Source organism: Archocentrus centrarchus, chromosome 20 (genome assembly GCF_007364275.1).
Source record: "Archocentrus centrarchus isolate MPI-CPG fArcCen1 chromosome 20, fArcCen1, whole genome shotgun sequence".
NCBI lineage: Eukaryota > Metazoa > Chordata > Actinopteri > Cichliformes > Cichlidae > Archocentrus > Archocentrus centrarchus.
The window spans coordinates 15,772,332-15,785,720 of record NC_044365.1 but is presented as its reverse complement, the minus strand read 5'-3'; the positions used below and the strand labels follow the sequence as shown (position 1 = coordinate 15,785,720).

Genomic DNA, 13,389 nt, shown 5'->3' with positions numbered 1-13,389 from the left:
TTTTTTTGCCAGGTCACACTGTCGCTGTCATGATGTTGTTTTTTAAGAAAAATGAATAAAGCTGTGGGAAATGAATTAGCAGGCAGAGCGTGCTCAGTGGACCTGATTTGTGGTCCTCCAGAGACGTCCCTGGAAATATATTGTTCAGGCAGCTCATCATATTAAGTTTCTCTCTAGGAAGTGATTCTTATGGAAACTGGATTCACTGCACTTCCACTTTGCAGGGCGATCTGTATAAATGTTTGTTTGTAGGCATAACTTGTTTGTATTCATAGATGCACAAGCGCATCTGTGCCCTGAAGTCATGCACTCCAGCAAAAAAAAAAATCTGTGTGCAAACAGCTGAGCTCATCTTTGGGTAAATTGAGTGGTAGAGTCTCCACTCAGGTGTGATAAATCCACTTTTTACAGAAACAGCAGCTTGAAATAAAGCAGAACACTGCAGATAAATCTAGTGAAGCAAGATTTATGAATAAAAACGAGCTTCCTCTGTCCTGGCAGCGCTGTGATTTTCACTTTTTACAGCAGAAATGTGTTGAATTTTTTAGCTCCGATAGCTCTGACAGCATAGATGTGTTTGCACTCAGATAAACAGGAAGCCTGGTGATATACTGCATTTTTCAAGCTGTCAAAAAGCCCAACAAAAAGCCCAAAAATCAGCAGTGATTTATCGTCTGTGTACCCAAAACCAGACAGCTCCATTGTTGGTCCAAAAACACATCAGTGAGCCACAGCGGTGCACAGGGGGACATTTCCTTTCACTCCCATAAACACACTGCAGCTCATTTTCACTGTTTGGACCCTCCTGGTGCTGCAAATGCACTGCCCCCCCCCAAATGTTTGTGAAACCTTTGCCTGAAAAAAGCCAGGATTTTTCACAGATGTCTTAGTATGTTTGAAGCATAGCTTTTGTTGTGTTATTCGATATCGGGTTCTTTACTGTCCTGATGTTCCTCCAGTCAGGATTTCTTGTTTTGGACCCTGTTCTGAGTTTATTATTTCTCAGGTGGGTTTCGGTTCCCTCAGTATTTTTTCATTTAGTTCATCCCTCAGTCTCCTCTCTGCTGGTGCCTCTGCTTGTTCCCCTCATGTTATTGTGAAGCCTTGTTGGGTTGTTTGTGTTTTTGTCTTTGGGTTATTGTGTTCCTTTTCATCCATGTCGATTTATCTTTTGTGCGTCCTGTGGTTTTGCTGCCCTGTTTGTTCTTCGTGCACCTCAAGCTCTGGAGGCTGTTTCATTTAGATTTTTTTGTGTGCTGTTTCATACTTGTATAAGCCTCAATAAAGGCTCACATTGTGCTGGATTACCTGCCTCCAGTCTCCTGCATTTGGGTCCATAGTATGACAGTGATGTTGTTTAACTTAAAATGTGCTTTTTCAGAGGAGTTTTTTGGACTGTAAATATGAACTTAAATGAAAAACAAGTGAGGGCTGTGCAGTGGGGCGTTAGGTGCAGACTACGGGGTTTTTTTGACCATGAAACAACAGTCCCTGCTGCCTTGCCTCCACCGTGGGAAGGCTGAGGGTGCAGACATCAGCAGCCCACTGGACTGCATGCAAAGTGTAAAAATTGCTGAAAAAGAGGACAGTTTTAGTCCTTCTGTATTTCTACTGAGAAACAATTAAGACCTATAAAGAGGACGTGTTTTTTGAGTCACGATTGAAGCATTTCTTTGGTAATGACAGCTGTTTGACAGAAAGTGGAAAAACTTTGTTCACACATTGTTGAAGTCACACTTTTTTTTTCTTATGCCATCAAAGGCTGTTCATCAGTAGGAATACTTGTTACAAAGAGCGTATGCTTCTGTACTCTTAAAGAAGGGAAGCTTTTATTTTCTTATTATTGGGAATGATTTTAGTGTAGGGCTGCAACAATTAGTTGACATTGTCGACAATAATTGACAATAAAAATAGTTGATGATTAATTTAATTGTTGATAATAGTCATTTTTTATTACTGATGATTTTTTTCTAACGGAGTGAGACGTCTTCCTGTCCGTCTATCTCTGGCGAGCTTCACACATGCATTCAGTGGCACGTTTAGTCATGGGGGCTACTGGTGAAACTGTGCCAACTTTGTTTTACAGGGAAGAAAAAGTACTATAGATTATTTTTATGGTTGGAAAAATGGACTGTTAAATTTATATCAGCAGCAAACCTGATTAAAATTTTTGAATGAAGTGTCCATCTTCCGTGTGTTATTACCACATTTTAAATAACCTTATGCTAAATGTAAAAGCTGATAGCTAAATAAGTGCCATTTCATAATTATATGATTCATAATCCGATTAGTCGACTAATCGTTTCAATAGTCGATGACTAATCGCCTATCAAAATAGTCATTAGTTGCAGCCCTATTTTCGTGCTGCGGCCCACTGGAGAGCAGATGGGACTGAATGTGGCCGAATGTTGTTGAACCCAGGCTCAGGGAACCCAGGGAGGGGCTAAAGGCCACCGCTGTAAAGAAAAAGGATGCTGATGTGAGCTTAGCAGCAAAATAAACTCACTACTGTAATTATCACATGCCAATTACTTTTATAATTGCTGCAAGACAAAACTATACTATAAATTAAACTATAACAAAACTTCAAACTACTCTCAGTCAGTTTTTTCTACTTTTGGCTCTGTGTGATGTCATAGAGAGGAGATATCCTTGTAAGGTCATCTCAGACACACAGCTACCTGCTGTATAAGCCATCTGTTTGTCAGGAGCAGCCAATCAGAAGAAAGGTGATCTTCAATGGGAGGAGCTAAAATCACTTGTTTCAGACAAAAGATAAACTGAGGGGCTGCATCGAAGATAAATAAAGACTATTTGAAATTATGAATCATGCAAAGCTAAGAATAGTATGTGGCGCTGGAGATGAGGGTGGGTGCTCTTTAATGAAAGAGCTAAAATCTTTTATATAGAGACAGGCAGCCAACAACATTTGATGACCTTGAGACACAAAAACATCTGTTAGTGGAGTGATGAGCTGATTTCTTTTGCAGGGTCATATTTTCACTTGTTTGAAGGCGACTGATATTGAAACCTCACGGTGTGCTTTTGTCTCCAGATTTGATTTGGCTCCCGTCTCCGTGGCAGTCAAACAACAATCAATAATTAGCAAACTGGTGTGAGCCAGTTTAACAGCATTTAATTGGGACAAACAAGGAAGTATTAGCTCATATTAGCCCTGCAGCGAGGACCGTGGAGTGCTGTGATTGATCGGTGCTGGTGTTGCTTTTTGCTGGGGGGGTGGGGGGTCGCCTAGGCAGCGAAGACCTCCCTTAGAGGCTGTAATGAGTTTCTCCATCACTGCTCCTCCATGCTGACCTCCGCCTGTCCATCCATTAGTCTCTGCTGCTGTCACTAATCCACTCTAATACTCATGCTCAGTCTTAAAATCATCATGTAGTCACATAACACAGATATCGATGGTGTACATGTAACTCTACTTGTCATGTAGTTTATGTGAAGTCGACATCTTTGCTATGTTTTTCCTCTGGTGGCTGACTGCATGTGTGCAGGATTGGTCTGTGTGCAGTTAAGGCACGGAGTGTGGCTATGTGACAGAAATCAGTGGATTTCTGACTCTTTCATAAACAAAAAATGTTTATTATAATTGCGTAATTAATACCCCAGATGACGCTCCAGTGACTTTAAGCAGTAAACATGGAAAGCTCTCCACATGGTGGGAATCCAGCAGTATCTGAAGGGTGCTTGTTGCTGCAGGGTTCTTCAGAGGTGACTGTGAAATTAAAAAGGAGCTCGAAGGAAGGATCAAACCTTTCCTGCCTGGCGGTCATGATGCATGCAGGGCTTGTTGGATGAGGTGCTTCCTGAGTCAGACGTGATTCAATATGCAGCTTCTTTTATGTGTTTTAATGGCCTTGGGTGATAGTTTGGACATGTAGTGTACACATAATGACACTACAGTAAGTGTATTTACTCATGTTCCCCACTGGACAGGAGTCCAAAGCCTAGATGAGGTTTCCTTCAGCAGTCATCCATCACGGGTCACCCCGGCTTCATTTCTGGTCTTTCAGGTTTTCACTTGAGACCGTTTATCACTGAAAAGTGATACCAAAGACGGGGAAAACGTGAAGACTAGTCCCCGTGCTGTGGTTTTTACAGATGAATGTAAAGCACCAATGTCCTGACATTAGAAAGGAGGCCTTGGTGTGTTGTAGAACAAAACAAAGAAATGTGCTGCATTAACATTATAATAATGATCAAATTATCATATGACCATGAAAGCTTCTGTGTACACTGAGGGGAAAAAAACATCATGACTCTTGAACTGCACAGTCTGTGCTATGCATAAAATCATTCCCATTTTCATCACTTCATTATTCATTTTATGTTGTTTTATTTATGTTTATGTTCTTAATTAACAGTCAGACACAAGCATTAAAAGACTGGGAGAGCCAGGGGAGGCTGGGTGACACGACACAAAGATTTCACACCAATCTGGAGCCGGCAGAAAAGTGGGCCTGTTATGCTTTTCCTTCATTTCTGTCCTATAGATATTGTAGGTGGATGCTCGCATTAAACATGGCTAAAGATTTCAATAATAAGATCAGTGCATGTACACGCAGTCCCTATACAGCTCCGGGGCTCGGGCGGGTTTGGTAACAGTAACAGTAAAAATGATTAATTGACAGTTATTTGAAGTTTAGAAGATAGTTATTGTAGTAACAATAACAAACAGATTATAATTAATCATTTTAAGTAATCATTAGCAATATTATAAGTTTAAGTTATATGTTTGTGTAAATAAATGGTTTTATTAATAATTAGTGTTATTATGGTGTCATAAAAATGTGCTTGCTGGCCACATCACTTGTGTGGTGGCAGCAGTGAGACAGGTCATACTTCTGACTGCAACTCCATCCCACCAGCAGCTGTTCAGTCTGTTTTTTATTTTGAAAATTGGCCGGATTCAGTCCTGTGTCTGACTTCCTGCCTGCTTCTGTGAGAATCAGACCTGGTGCCATTTGAGCACAGAGCCACTTCTGGGATGTTTCTGTTGGAACTGCGAGCAATGCAGCCACGCCCAGTGTATTCTCGGGGTTATAGCTTTGTGAAGCAGACTGTAATAGGCTGTAGTTGTATCTAGCATGAGCAATGTAACAGCTAGTATTCTGCCACTGTAGGAGTAGGTTTCATTTCTTCATGGCTCTGAAAGTCAATGCACAGACTGAAGTCTTCTCTTCTTCCTTTGTTTCAGTAAAAGTAACTGACGTTCAAGATTTATTAGCTCCAAGTCCAAAATGAAAAGCTCAGATCAGTGCAGACACACAGCAACACACGTATAAATGTACACAATGACACAGACCACTAAAGTGGGGATTCAGCATGGCACTGTAAATTGTGCTTTTATGCCATAATTTATGTCCAATCCAAAATCTTGTCCTAAAACTAACCAGCTAGTGTAAGTGAATGTAAACACGTGAAAACAAAACCACAATCTCCAGGTAACAGACTGGTTATTTATCCCACCTGCTCACATTTATGCTCTTTAAAACACATTTTATAAGCATCACTTTAAACTTCAAAGCCACAAATTAATATTATATATGCATTATCCAGTATTAATTAATTACAAAGATTTATACAATTCAGATACAACTTTACAATAACCATCCACATAATATTTATAGATGGTTTACACTAACTAATTATCAATCACTTAGTAAATGTCAATAATTAATATTTGAGTTGAGCAATAAATAAACAATTAAATTCCTAGTTATTCACAGTGGTTATCATAAAATGTTACCATCTTTTTTTTTTTTTTTTTACCCTTTTTCTATTCATGGCTCTGTATGATGTCAATGAAAGCCAATTTCCTTATATGGTCATGTCAGGCATACAGCTCTGGCTGTGTGCACAGAAGCCCTGCCCACCTTTTTTTCAATATGCGTTTTTATGAGGGGCAGCCAATCAGAAGAACGTTGGAATAACAGAAATAAAACATCTTGCTTCACACAAAGGAGAGGGCTGCACTGAGGCCCAGTACTGTCAGCCATGCAAAACGACTTGAGGAGGGTCCGAGAATAAAAATATAGAGTATTATAGGTCCCCTTTAAGGAAAATCAGCTGAAACATGTTTCATGAACAAAATATCAGAAAAAAAAACGAAGAGAAACACCCACCCAGCCTTCAGCGGCTCGCTCACTCTCTATCTATCTCTATCTGTTCACAGGGGACATCACTCAGAAGGGTTATGAGAAGAAGAGGTCCAAGCTGATCAGGGCATATGTTCCACATGCTGGAGGTAATTTAGCAACCTCTGACTCCCCCACACACCCCCACGCCGCTAAAATATTCCCATACCACTAGTAGAGAATCGATCTGGTATCATGACAAATACAGTGGCAATGATACTGTACTCGACTCCATCGATTCAGTCTTCAGCCGCCGCCATTAGTGAATGTAGGTTAGGACTCCCTAGAGCTCAGCTTGGGCCTGCTCCTCTTTATCTGAATGTGCTGCAGTCGCGGTCTTCACACAAACACACACACACACACCCTACAGGCCTTCCTGCAGCTAAAACACACACATATCTATGACACAGTCTGGTTTATCCTTATCATTTATCTGAGGACTGAGCAATAATGGGTCACTGGATACTGAGGGATGTTCTGTCAAAGAGCAGAGAAGCACCTACCACATTTTCATTTTTTTTTTTTTTTCACCTTTTTTATCAATTCTTTTATTTTAAGACGTCAGAAAAATGTGATTTTTCTGCTGAATCAAATCATCTCCATGTTTATTTTTCTTTTTTGGCCCTCCTATCTATTGCTTTTGTCAAATGTATCTGTGCATATGTGTGTACGTCTGTGTCTCTATATATGTATGCATCTGTCGCTGCTTGTCTGCTTGCCTCTGTAGGTATGGAGGGGCCCATGTCTCACCGGGCCCCACTCGGCCCTCCCTCTGCGGCACGCTTCCACCGGCGGAGGACCTCCGGCACCAGAGATGAGCGCTACAGATCAGGTATAGAAACTACGCCCACATAAACGCTACAAGCACATCACAGAGGCTTTAAGAAAACAGTTCCAGTTTCAAGTAACTTAGCCTACATTTATAGTGTCTATATACTGCCCCTCCTTATTTTCTCTCACATATATCCTCTTCCAGTGGTGGATGGGGAAAGTTTCAATAAAAAAGAGTTCAGCGTATGTACAAGTAATCCCTGTGAGCCAAGTTTAGGTTTACGGTCATCCCAGGCTCAGAAAGCTGGGAGAGGAGGGTTAATTTAACCAGAGGATAAACTGAGCTTCTTAGTATAAGATAAAGAAGGATTATTTTGAAGTGTGAACTAATCAAAGCTACTGTAGCAGAGTCCAAGAATAAAGATACAGAGCTGTACATGAACATTATGGGTCCTCCTTAAATGCACTAAGGAAACATGAATTTACAAGACAGTGTAACCATGTTGGCTCAGAAACTTGGCATTTGGTGCTCATGGTTCTAAAAACAGAAGTATATCAAATCACACTGCGAGCACTACTGTAGTTTAAATCAACTTGTTGCTCTCTGCTGTGCATTGAAGGATGATTACAGTCTGACTTTATTCATTTGTAAACTGCAATTTTCAGTGACTACACAACAGGGACCTGCAATATAAATCAGTGGGATTCAGCTAGTTTGTTTGTTTTAAAAGACATACAGTAGAAGATAGCTGATGGATCTGAGGTTGGAAGAGTTCAGCAGATGTTTACGTGCAACCAAAGCCTGCTCAACAGTAAGTGGTCAATAGAATTCAGAGTAGATGGTGGGTGCGAGACAGGAAGCTTGTATCTGCGTAAAGAAAGCAGATACTGAAATCATGTCTCAATATCCAGTGGCTTCGTTAGATGAAACATGGCCACTTGCCCCCAGAGGAAAATTCATCAGATACTAACAGATGGGTTTCTAGATAAGTTAGACTGAAATCATAGAAATGGATCCTTAACTTACACTGCTGTTTGTTGGATTGAACTGAACTTTAAATAAACAGTAAACTCAGACAGGAAACGTCTTCTCTTTGCATGAATGAATCTCCACCCGTCTCTCTCTCAGACGTCCACACTGAGGCGGTGCAGGCTGTGTTGGCGCGGCACGTTGAGAGGAAGGTGGCGGTGCCCATGCCCTCCAAGAGACGCTCGCTGGTGGTGCAGACCTCCATGGATGCATACACGCCTCCAGGTGACGACACACAGACAGAGACACATACCTGTACTGGTCCCCCACGTACTTTTCTGACCGAGGAGAACATGATTTAAAATGAGACGTTATGGACTTTATTTGTCCCAAAAGATGGAAAATTCTTGTTACAGCAGGTTAAAACATTATAGCTTTATAGCAACATAAGTTGAATAAAGTAGATTAGATCAGTGAAAGTATGACAACCCAAATTAGCTGAATGAGGTAAACATTACACAAAAGAAAAAGCGCTCGACTAAATCAAAAAAAGTAAAACATAATAAGAGAGCTCAGTAAGTTAAGATCTAAATAAAATGTCTGATAGTGGCTTTATAAAGTAAAAGCTCAATAATGTTGAACTTGGCTAACTAAATGTAATATTTGAGCAATAGATTAAAAACAGACAATAATCTGTTGTTTTTTTAATACTTTAAAGTAGTGTGTGGTTAAAAAAAAGTACACACACCCAGACACACACATGCCGGTCTCAGCTGAAAAGGGTGGCACTAAGCCTAAAATTTGACCCCGAGGAGGCCGCCCTGAGCCCAGACGGGATTATGTTGTAATGCCGCGTCTCTGCTTTCTCAGACGTTTTCCGTTCTGACAGAAACACACAGAAACACACTCATCTCTCCAAAAAACTGCAAACACGCACATTTCCTGAGGCGCTGACGGATTTACAGTAAAAACAAACCGCAGACAGATGTAACGCTGCACACAGTCAGCTACTGTAAACGTGATCTGCCATCAGAAAAGGAAAAACACTGATTAGTAGCTGTGCAACACCGCGCATGTGCAACCACAAAGAATGTGGCTGCAATAGGATGTTGGAGCTGACCTTTACCTCAAATATGAGCTCATTAGATTGAACATAATTGGAGTTGACGGTATAATTTTGGTGCTGATTGGATTTTAATGGAGGAAATGTAATAACTTTGTTCACTGCCAATTTGCTTTTTAACCTTTGAGAAAATTCTTGAGCGATCCCGACATCTCCCCAAAGGCTCGTCTTACTCGTGAGCCTCAGTGGTCGATAGAGGACGCTTGCTTGCCTCCTGTTTTAGGAAAGTCTGAGTGGAAGCTGAATCTGTCCCTCCATGTTGACATGACTCATTCATTTAAAGAAGTAAATTCAGCCTCTCTTCAAAAGTGCAGCCCAAAGCTAAATTGGTTCTGGTGGCTGTTGCTACCTTAGCTGACTAATTATTGACATTTTCAGCTCTAGAGCCTGTTGTGTTGCCCAAAGGTCATCAAACTTCAGTGGTGAACAGAAGTAATCATGGTCTCCAGGCTCTCTTTGAACCATTGTATTACTGACTGGAGACAATTATCTTAAAAACCTCAGATCAGATCTGTTTATTATTACCAGGCTCAGATGTGGATAAGTAGTCATGGATTAAATGTCATGCTGAGTATAAATGAAGGGATGTGGGGTGGCACAGGAGTGGGACCTCGAACGAGGCAGGGGAGCCCACAGGAAATCAGAATATTTGATCAGAAATAAATCCAGTGTAGAAAATTAGTATAGAAAACATGATTTTCAGGCTCATGTGCAGCCCTGGGGGGGGGGGTTAGGTGCAAAATAGTATGCAACAAGAGATTTGCACGCTTCTAGTTTCTCTTTTTTATAGATGATGGGTTTAAGATATGATAGGATATACACTGCTCAAAAAAATTAAAGGAACTCTGATACCACATGAGGCCACAAACCTACAGAGGCTGAATTCAAAGACGAAAATCAGTGAAAAAGTGATGCAGCAGCCTGGTACATTTTTGCCAAAATTTCATTGCAGCAACACAATATGGTGCTCAGTAGTTTGTAAGATAAGATAAGATAAGATAAGATAAGATAAGATAATCTTTTATTTGTCCGACAATGTGGGAAGTTTACAGTATGGCCCCACATGCTTGTTTGCATGCCTGACAACATGAATCGACAAATGGTGTCCTGGAGGGTCTCCTCCCAGATCTGGACCAGGGCATCACTGAGCTCCTGGACAGTCTGAGGTGCAACATAGTGGTGTTGGATGGACCGAAACATAATGCCTCAGAGGTGTTCTTTTGGATTTAGCTCAGGCGAGCGTGGGGGCCAGTCAGTGGTATCAATTCCTTCATTCTCCAGGAGCTGCCTGCATACTCTCTCCACATGAGGCCAGGCATTGTCGTTCACCAGGTGGAACCCAGGACCCACTGCACCAGTGTAGAGTCTGACAATGGGTCCAAGGATTTCATCCTGATTCTCACCTGATGGCAGTCAGGATGCCGTTCCCTAGCCTGTAGAGGTCTGTGTGTCCCTCCACGGATATGCCTCCCAGACCATCACTGACCAACCACCAAACTGGTCATCCTGAATGGCAGCATACTGTTTTCCACGGCTTCTCCAGACCTTTTCACATCTGTCACATGTGGACCTGCTGATTCTGGTATTCTATGGCAAATGCCAATCAGGCTCCATGGTGTCAGGCAGTGAGCTCAGCGTCCACTAGAGGACGTTAGGCCCTCAGGCCCCCCTCATGAAGTCTGTTTCTGATTGTTTGGTCAGAGACCTTCACACCAGTGGCTGCTGGAGGTCATTTTGTAGCTCTGCAGTGCTCATCCTGTTCCTCCTGCACAAAGGAGGCAGATACCGGTCCTGCTAATGGGTTAAGGACCTTCTACGGCCCTGTCCAGCTCTCCTAGAGTAACTGTCACTCTCCTGGAATCTCCTCCATGCTCTGAGACTGTGCTGGGAGACATAGCAAACCTTCTGGCAATGGCACATATTGGTGTGCCATCCTGGAGGAGTTGGACTACCTGTGCAGCCTCTGTAGGGTCCAGGTATGGCCTCATGCTACCATCAGTGACACTGACCCTGGCCAAATGCAGAACTAGTGAAAAACAGTCAGAAAACACGAGGAGGGAAACATGTGAGTGTCCTCCACCTGTAAAACCATTCCTTTTTTTGGTGGGTTGTCTCATTGTTGCCCCTCTAGTGAACCTGTTGCTAATTTCATGAACACCAAAGCAGCTGAAGCTGATTAACACCCCCTCTGATACTTACTGACTACATCGATAAAAGGACATCAGTAAAATAGAAAATAGAAATTCATTATATCGCAACCTAAATACAGTAAGGAGACAAAGTGCTCTGCTGCCTGCAGAGCCCCTCATATTCCCCACAATGATCACTGGAAACAACCATTGATATTTCTTCACTCTGAAAACCTGTTAGCTCCTCTGTGACTCTTACAGGATTACGGGCCTCGTAGCTCAGCTGATGAAGATTTTATGTTACAAAGAATATAATATGAAGTAAAACCACAACATGCAAAATCTAACTTGATACGACTTGCTAAACAAAAGAAAAAAACAATTTCACCTTTGCATAAAGCACAATGTGCAACAAAAATAAAAAACCACAGGAGCTGCGGTAACAGGCTCCCGCTCAGCATGGTGTTTAAGAAAAACAGGGTTCATGAAGAACCGTCACTGCTATCACTTTAGCTCCGCCCACAAAAAGATGTCACCTGCATTTACAGATATTTAATATATCTATCCAGTGGTGATGAGATATTTTTGTTCTTCTTATTTATTCCCTCATGCTGTGTCAGGGGAAACAAAAAAAATGTCTTTTATAAAAATAATTGACCTGTTTTGAAGCATTTCAACATAAAGACTAGAAATAAAAGTAATATAGTAATAAAATCAATATAGCAGTGCCTCTAAAGTTCACTAGATAAGATATAATGTGTTTGTTTAATGCATACAAAAAAACCAAGAAAAAAGTTTTGGGAGATTAACAGGAAACTTTTAGCACTTTCTGCTAAGCTAAATTTGAGACTACGCTAAGCTAAGCTAGCCAGCTAATGGCTCTTAACACTGATTATCTCCTCTTTCAATCTGAATAAGCTCACCGTACATGCTCATGTATTAATGTTACTTTAACGTTGTGAAAGTATTGTTACTGACTAATAATGGCAGCTACTGACTCTCACTAGGCCTGTCCCCCCTGTGCTCAGACTCCTCGTCGGGCTCAGAGGAGGAGGCGGGGCCGGGTGACGACATGTCGGGCATGGAGCACTGGATGAGCCGCCCTTCCCAGCTAGGCCCCGCCCACCTGGGCTCCACCTCTTCCTCGTCCTCGTCCACGCAGAGCGGAGGCAGCGGGAACGCCGGACGGCTGGCTGACTCGCTGGCGCACACACACATCTCGCACCTGGCGCACACACACCTGGCGCACCTGGGCCAGTCACACCATCAGCAGAGCCACCTGTCACAGTCGCACCACGGTAAGACCTCAGCCTTCCCCTGGTATATTTATCAACAGCTATAGCTGCTTAAATGATCAAGTCTTTACCTGTGTGTTCAATAAAGGAGGAAATCCAGGACTTGTTTGTTACTGATTATTTAGCAGGCTGGTAGCTTTGCAGTGTTGCATAAGGAGGTGAACTTGAAGGGGTTATGGGTGAAATTTAAGTCTGACTTTTATAAAAGTGTCAGAGAAGAACTTCATCATATTTCTCCTGCATTCACCTCCAAGATCCTTTGCAGTAATTCACAGTATTTGATTGTGAGATACCTGTTTATTGCACCTCCAGGTATCGGCCACCTGTCTCTGAAGAGGAAGGGAGCTCTGAGTGTAGCGGAGAACGGCGGCTCGCTGCGGCGGTCCTGTGAGTTTGGCTCTGACATGCTGTGGCCACCGCCGCTGGAGTCAGAGGGTAGGTCCGAACTTTAAACAAAAAGTTTCATCTTTTTCAGAGTCTTTGCCTTTATTGGCATTAACAATCAGGAGACTGCAGTGATGTGATGATGTAATGATGTTTCTAAACGAGAAAAGGAAGAAACAGAGATTCTGGGTTCATCCAACTCATAAGAAAGCAGCAGCAGGGAGAGTTTCATGGTTTGATCCCGGAGTTGAAGCTGCATCACGGACGCTTCCAGGATGTCAGTGGACAGTTTGAGCTCTTGTTGGGATCACATCTGAGGAGGCAGAGAAATAAATCCAGTGGCTCAATTGACCTGGAGCAGCGTCTGTCTGTGTCTGAGTTAAAACAGTATTATTTTACTGTTCCCACATCGCTGTATATTCAGTGTATCCATGCACGTTTTGAGATATGACCTTGTGTTGCCAAATGTGGCGCTCTGATTGGTCAGATCTGTTTGTTCGCAGGAGAAATGTCGGAAAAATCGAACTTGATCCGAAAAAGGAAATGCCACAAATTTGTCCTGTGA

General features: G+C 42.1%; 1 pseudogene; it reads left to right on the top strand.

The window, feature by feature from the left end:
* The window catches only part of LOC115799243 (disco-interacting protein 2 homolog C-like), a 55,486-nt pseudogene that overhangs the window by 23,269 nt on the left and 18,828 nt on the right, over window positions 1-13,389 (top strand).